We start from the raw sequence: 7,758 nt of genomic DNA on the forward strand, positions 1-7,758 counted from the left end.
CTCCTTGTCATGTAGTTTGAAGCTTTTATTGGAGCTGTCTTTTTGTTTGGTGCTGTTACTTACATGTCATATTAATTGGTGTAACTTATGGCATCTTGGTGGTTGTATTTTACAGGTTTGCCATGCCAGCAGCTGTTTTCGTCTTTTGAATTCAAGTGATACATAGTCTAACCCTTAGGATTTATTTCTTGTAAGTGTCTAAATGACTCCACCGTAATCAAACTCATTAGCTCATGTTTACAGCTGAATTCTTAGAGTGGATGTATTTGTTTAAAGCTGTTTGAAATTTTACTCTCAGGGGGTGCAATTAAAGCATAGTTGAACATGAAAATGTTAAATTTATTGAGGATGGAGTTAAAGGGTCAGTAAATTATAGCTCCCCTCTCTGGGGTTTCTTCATGAGCTATCCAACCACAGCAAAGTTGGACATAGGCAGCCCTGCTCTGTATCAGCCTGACTGGAGGATGACGGACATGGCTGAGCAGCTCCACTCTGTCATAAATTTCATAATGAATCCCATAATGAGCCGTTGATGGCAAAATAATTAAAGTTGTAATATAAAAACAGTTATACTAATGTCCAGGGCAGTGGAAGCAAAATCATTTACAGTAATTTTTTTTAAAATCAAATTATAGTTAGGAAATAGCGGTAGAAAATGTCCTTATAGGCTTTGTTGAAACTGTAACAGTGTAAAACAATATTCACTCAGTTTAAGTGAGGCCAGAGGCTTCGTGAGCAGCATCATTAAGAGATGTTGTAGATATGATCCTGGTCCACTAGGGTGCAGTAAAACATTGCTCCATAAAATGAACAAAGAGAGGTTAGGCTGGCTACTGGCCTGCATGTTGTTGAATTATGTACATTATTTTCTTAAAGTATAGTCAGACACAAACATCATCCCAAAGAAGAAGTACGGTCAACAGACCATGATTTGGAGTTGATCTGCTGTCTCTGGACAACTTGGCTAAAGGAATTCCCAAGTTCACAGGTTAAATTCCAGGATAAAATCGGGGTGGCTGCCAAATGAAGCTTAGTGGAAGCAAATAATGCAGCAGGACAATGATTGCTATAAAAACACTGAAGTATAGCCTGTATTATACAGAACATCTGCAAACAAAGAAAATCTATTTTTTGGGAATGGCCCAGTCAGAGCTCAGATGATAACCCAATAAAGATCCTGCGGAATGACCTCAAGAGAGCCATTTAACCAGACATCCTAAAAATACAGCTGAGCTGAAGCACGTCTGTAAGAAAATATGGTCCAAAATTCCCTCTGAATGTTGTGCAGGTGTGATCAGTGACTACCAGAAGTACTTGTTTGAGGTTATTGCTGCCAAAAGCAGTTCGATCCATTATTAAAGCCAGTGCATCACATTTTATCGCCAATTAATGCAGAAAAACAAGTAATTCCAATGATTTTACATACCTTTTCCTGCCACCTCACATTATAGTCTGCTGTAGGAGAGGTGAGGATATCGATTTTTGTGTCCAAATAATCCAGACACAGTGCTTTCTTACATTAGAGAGGCAAGCCTGCCCTGTGGGAATAAAGGCTTCAGTGAATCTCTGGTTCTCACTTTAGCTGGTGATTCTAGCCACAAGGAAGTGTCAGCTACAGCATCCTGTCACATCTGCAGGGACTTTCTGCACGTCTTAACCCTAACCAGCTCCCCTTTCACCCACATAGCACACAATCAACACAGCCATGAGGAGTAACTCATGACTGTGGAGCTGATGATGTGATGCATAAGCTTCTTTGTTTACCTTCATCATAAATTCAACCATTAATCTGTCAACACATATGCCACTGAACCATTACACATCTGTCTCCACTCACAGTGAATCGAATGATTGCTGCATGTAGTACAGCTAGAAGATACTGATAGAGATAAAGGATGCTGCTGTGTTAACACAAAACCTTGATTGCTATATGGACTTTAAAAGAGATTTTTGAAAAATCCTGCTAATGTCAGCTTCTCTCTTTAATCTCATGCCTCTCAGATTGCTCTGAGAGGTCTGAGATGACTTTGTGAACTCTAAAGTTAAACTTATGTACAAGGACAGTTTTCTCATTTCAGCATTTTGCCGTTGGTCAGCAGTGTTTTGATCGGGTGCTTCTCTCATTCCAGCCTGAGTCTTAAATTTGAATCCAGTTTTCTTCAGTGTGTTTGTGTGCATGTCAAGGACAGTTCAGGTTGTCATCTGTTAATATGTCCTTGGCATCTGGTAACAATATCAGAGTGCTCAAGAAATATATCCACTGCATTAATATTGCAGTAGTACATAAAGAGAAGCCTACATTGTCTGGCTTCTGTTTCTTTTTTGTATTAATTGGTTATTATTATTGGATATGTAGTCATGTTGTGTGACTTTATGTCAGAATATGAACAGTTTATTTCAGCACTGAGATTCCTCTGTCTTTTTCAAACTGTTACCTATTACAGTTACTCTTATCAATGTGACCTATTGGTCAGTTTGATAAGCTGTTTCTTATACTTTACTTAACTTTACTTTTATTAGCTGCTGTTGGATTTAGTCTCTGCAAAACTGAAATTGCTTCACATTTTTGAAATGATGCACCCTTAACATCAGCCTTTATTTTAGTTTCCCTTTCAAATAATGTGTGGTGTTTTGTTTTTTTTTTTTTTAATTACCACTCGAACCTGTAGGGTGCAGTGTATAAATGTGCCAGCAGTGAACACTCCTCAAAGCAATGTGTTAGGAACAGACAGTAAGCCAATGAACAGCCAACACGACTTCTTAAATCAAGCCTGATAAGGTACTAGTTATCTGCCATCCTTCTTTTCCCACCCTGTACTCTTCAGTTCACTTTCCTCTCCCTTGTAATTTTCTAGCTCTCAGTTTGCCAACATCTCATCCCTCTTCTCACTTTGCCCTCCCACTGATAGTCTTGATTGTATCTTCATCTCTCTGACAGATTTTGCAAACAGCTGATGACAGAAGAGATAGTGGAACAGTGCTACTCTAAGTTTTAGCAGGACTCCTTAGTAATCCTTAATCAGAGAGCCATGCTGCTCACATTCTGTCTGTCTGGGATAGCTCACCAAGACACATGTGATTGCAATGTACCATAAGATATTTATGCCTGCAGATTTAAGAGTATGGTCTGCATATGCATAACAACACATTTACTGTATAATATACTGCAGCACAAGGTTCAGTTTAAAACTGCAAAATTACTGATGGCAATGTGCTGAAATGTGTCAATAGGTATGGGCAGGAACAAGATTAAAGGTATTATGATATTTGCAGACCTAATGACAGGAATACCTATCCATACATGTCTCTGCTTTCCTACTGACAACTATGTGTATTATTTTGAAGTATTTGTGTTCTGTAGGGAGAAAGATAGACTTTTGTATCTGGTTGATATTATTCAGTCTGTCACCTCAGATGCAGCTAAAACTTTAATTGAGGAGAAAGAGAAATATAGATTTTTTTTCTGATGCAAAACTCTGCTTCATTAAATTCCTTGCAAAGTTAAAATTTCACACCATTAAAAGTGAGAGCAGGGATCAATGCAAACCCTTCAGTTTATTACAGCCTTGAGTCAGATAGCACTACAGCACAGTATGTGTACAAGTAGGACAACCAATCTACAGTATTATCCAGCCAATATCCCTTGTGTCTCTGTGTGTGGAGACGATGTGATGTTTTCTTGGACAGCATCTTTAACAGACAAGACAAAGGATATAGTAATCTACATGCATGGTAGAAACAAACTGTTTTCTTAAAAAAATAAAAATCATCACAATGGATAAACTGATGTAAGAGCAGAACCCTCTCTTTGTGTACTTGTCTCCCTATGTGTATCCCACGGTTCATTCAACCCGGTATGCAGGAGTGAACAGCAAAATATAATCAGCACAATTCACCACCTTTGACCAGTCATAAACAGCACAACAACCCATTCATTTATGAGCAATCAGGATTGCAGCAAACTCCATGCTGTGTCCTGGTTAAGCATTCATACAAATTAACCTGATCTCTGTTTTTATTCCTGGAAGCTTAAACAAGCTGGTTTTGAGAAATCTGCTTTTTTGCATTCTTGCAAAAAAAAAAGTGAGAAGATGCATACAGTATCATTCTTATATCAGTGTGCTAAATTTGACGCTACAGCCAGGAGGTATTAGCTTAGCTTAGCATAAAGTGTCTCAAAGGTAAATCTAGCTGGAGTATCATTACCTTTAAAGTTCACTAATTAACATGTTATCCCCTTACCATCCAGCCATCAATTCATCATCTATGTCCATTTATTCCTATTTAGGGTCACAGGGATCTGCTGGAGCCTATCCCAGCTCTCTTTGGGTGAAAGGCAGGGATACACCCCGGACAGGCTACCCTCTTACCATTCCTGTGAAATTCAACAGAAAATGCTCATCCAAGCGATATCCAATAAAGTAAACCAGTGATTTAGGTTTCTTTGTATCAAACAAATCAGTGGATACTATTTTATAAGATACTGATAAAACATTTGATCTATATTCCTCTGCTTTCAGTCTTTGTGCCACGCCAGACTAATGGCTGCTGGATCTGGCTTTAAATGAAGGTGTGACCATTTGGATCAGTATGTCTTTAAAAGATGTCATAAAAGCACATACAGTATGTTGTTCCTATGTATCATGTGACATGAGACCGAATCTTATCAAACTTTTCAAAGAAATGATGTTTTGCCTTAAATACACAGATTATGACCACAGCTGCAAGAATGAATATTTTACACCTTAATACTAAGTTGATGTGAAATACCATCATACTGAGCAGGGGAAGAGAATAAAGTTTCCCTTTTGCTCAAAAAAGTTATAATGTAATGCATTTGTGACAGAATCTCTTGTTCAAAAAATATAGTGGTGCAGGGATGTATTAAGGCATATATCTATGACTAAACCCATAAAAATTGGAACGGATCTCATGGTTGAACCTGCCAGAGCTGAAACACTGCAGGCAGTCAAATATTTAATTTCTACCAGACAGGAGCAGTGAGGGCAACAGCTCCTTCTCAGTTTGGATCACCGGTAGCTGGAATTAAAGTTTAGCAAACGGGATCCGTGTCATCCTGAAACACACTTTCTAAAAGTGAGACTAACAAGCATGGCATTCACAGGTAGCAGCAGGCTAGGCAGCAGCAGAGGATGATGAGTGAGCCTGACATCTTAAATCAACCGCCTAATTGGTGATGGCTATTCTGTACGTAAGCGGGTGCCACACAAGTTGTGTGTGTTTGTGCTCTGTACCACTAAATTTGCTATCAGATGTCTCCTTGGCGTAATGACAGTCTGTGCCACAGACACAATGGCTGCAGAGAGGAAATGGAGAAAGAGGAAGATGGGAGGAAACTGAAAGAAGAGGATATTATTTCTTCTAAAAGAAGGAAATAGGCAATAAGGTTCTTTGTGTGGAGTGCAAGATTAGATTATCATTAAACCAATGCAAAGAAATAAATGTACACTTCTTAATTTAGATGATATACTTAGCTCTTGTGTGCATACACATTTGCTCTCTTTAACTAATCTTCTTAAAACAGCTTCTCTGGTCTTTTTTTTTTTTCTATTTGGAATTCTTCATTCTTGGTTAAATGCTTTTCTTCAGCTAATTAGAATACTTTTGTTTTACTCCCCAGAGCAGCAAAATGTATGGTGTGGTCTTCACTGAACTCTGGAGAATTGTGGTGGCGGTGGTGAGATTTGTACTGCAATGAAAACATGGATCATAATTTTGTAAAACAAATGGAACTGTGTTGCTGTACAAGGAGGATGCCACTGTGGATTCAAATATAACATTAATGATTTTAAACCTCTCCTTTTATATTATTTTTTGGAGTCACTTTTAGACCCCCAACCAGAAATCTGAATATCATTCCTTTCTATAACAATTTATATTTAATAAATTGAGTTAAAGGAAAGGGAAGCATGGTGGATGAGTGGTTAGCACTGTTGCCTCACAGCAAGAAGGTCCTGGGTTTGCAACCCAGCCTTTCTGTGGGAGTATCCTCCCACAGTCCAAAAATATGCATGTTAGGTTGATCGGTGACTCTAAATTGCCCATAGGAGTGAGTTTGTGGCTGTTTGTCTCTGTGTCTCTATACTATATATGGCCCTGTGATGGACTGGTGACCTGTCAAGGGTGTACCCCTGCCTTCCACCTGAAAGAGAGCTGGGATAGGCTCCAGCAGATCCCTGTGACTCTGGTTAAGGAATAAGCAGTTATAGAAAATGGATGGATGGACAGTGACACTACTGCCTGCACAGTAGTGGTTAGCACTGTTGTCCACAGCAATAAGGTTCTGGGTTCAAACCTACCAGCCAACTGTAGTATAAATGTTTATCTGTGTGTCAGCCCTGTAATAGACCAGTCCAGAGTGTATCCTGCCTCTCGCCCAGTGATTGCTCAAATGTCTATGTAAGCTGGGTGACGTACAGCACTAATGTAAACTACCAGTTAGCCCTAAGCTTTAGAGCAAAGTGTGCATACTGTAGCAGCCCTTGATGTCTCCTGATGTGAAATAGTTAGAATGATCCACTGGGGAATTGAGTGTCTGTCTCTGGGGAATCACCCTGGGTATCTGGCTGTCTGCCCACTGATTAGGCAGTTGTCACTAGAGGCCTGGTTACCAAGGTAACAGCCCTCTGTCACCTCCCATTCTCGTTCACTTCATGCTGCTCGCCACTCTCTGCTGCACTCTTACTCTCCTACAGTCTCCTTTTTTCTTTTTCTTTTCAAAGGGCAAGAGCTCACACACTTCTTCTACATGCATCTGTGTGATTTCAATGCACATCTGTCTGGATGTGTACAAGTGCGTGCTGTGTGTGTGTGTGTGTGTGTGTGTGTGTTAGTAAAAGTGCGTTTGTGTTACTAGTCATGCAGAGTGACCACTTGTTTCACCTGATGAACTGTGATGCCAGTCTGTTGCAGCTGCTCACGACGTGTCTGTTAGTGCAGAACTGGAAAGGCAGAGATAGAATGTAGTGTTTTTACTTCATTTCTAATAGTTTCTCCTATTTCCTAAGCTTCCTACTCCTCACTTGTCTTGTTTGTTCACTCCCTGTCTTGCATCTTTCTCCTTCCTCATCATTTCAGCTCCCTTGCTTCTCTAGCACCTCATATTACCTTTATCATTAAACTTTTCTTATGTCCATGTTATTGTCCCATCCACGCGTTCATCATACCATCTCTCTCTTTTACATCATTCATTCCATCGTTTCTTTGGTGAGTTCACCCCAGTGTGTGGTCATGTAGCTTCCATTATCTTCTATCCTGTTTTTTAGATCTTTCTTGCCCTCTCTACTTACCTCCTTAATTGCTTACCTCCTTACCTCTTTACCTTGTTTCAGCTTTCAAACTTGGTAGATGAAGGGAAAAACCGGGGATACATTGTTGGGATCTGCAGAGGTATGGAAGGACTAAGATAGTGTTGCACTAAAATGGAGATAGTAGATAGACCTGGACTTTGTCAGACGCAAAAGAGGAGTAGAAACAAGAGATAATAAAAAGATTGTATTCTTTCAGAGGGAATATATATATATAAATATATATATATATATATATATATATATATATAAACAGGGGATAATAAAAAATTGTATTCTTTCAGAGGGGATATATGAAAGGGAACAGTATCCACAGGTGTTAATGAGGCTTATAGGAAAAATGGTTTTTGATTATTTTTCACAAACTGAAGTTATAATGTATCTGTGAGGCTGCAGTTTATTAAAGACACAGTCTCTTTTGTTTACCGGT

Source organism: Mastacembelus armatus, chromosome 10 (genome assembly GCF_900324485.2).
Source record: "Mastacembelus armatus chromosome 10, fMasArm1.2, whole genome shotgun sequence".
NCBI classification, from domain to species: Eukaryota; Metazoa; Chordata; class Actinopteri; order Synbranchiformes; family Mastacembelidae; genus Mastacembelus; species Mastacembelus armatus.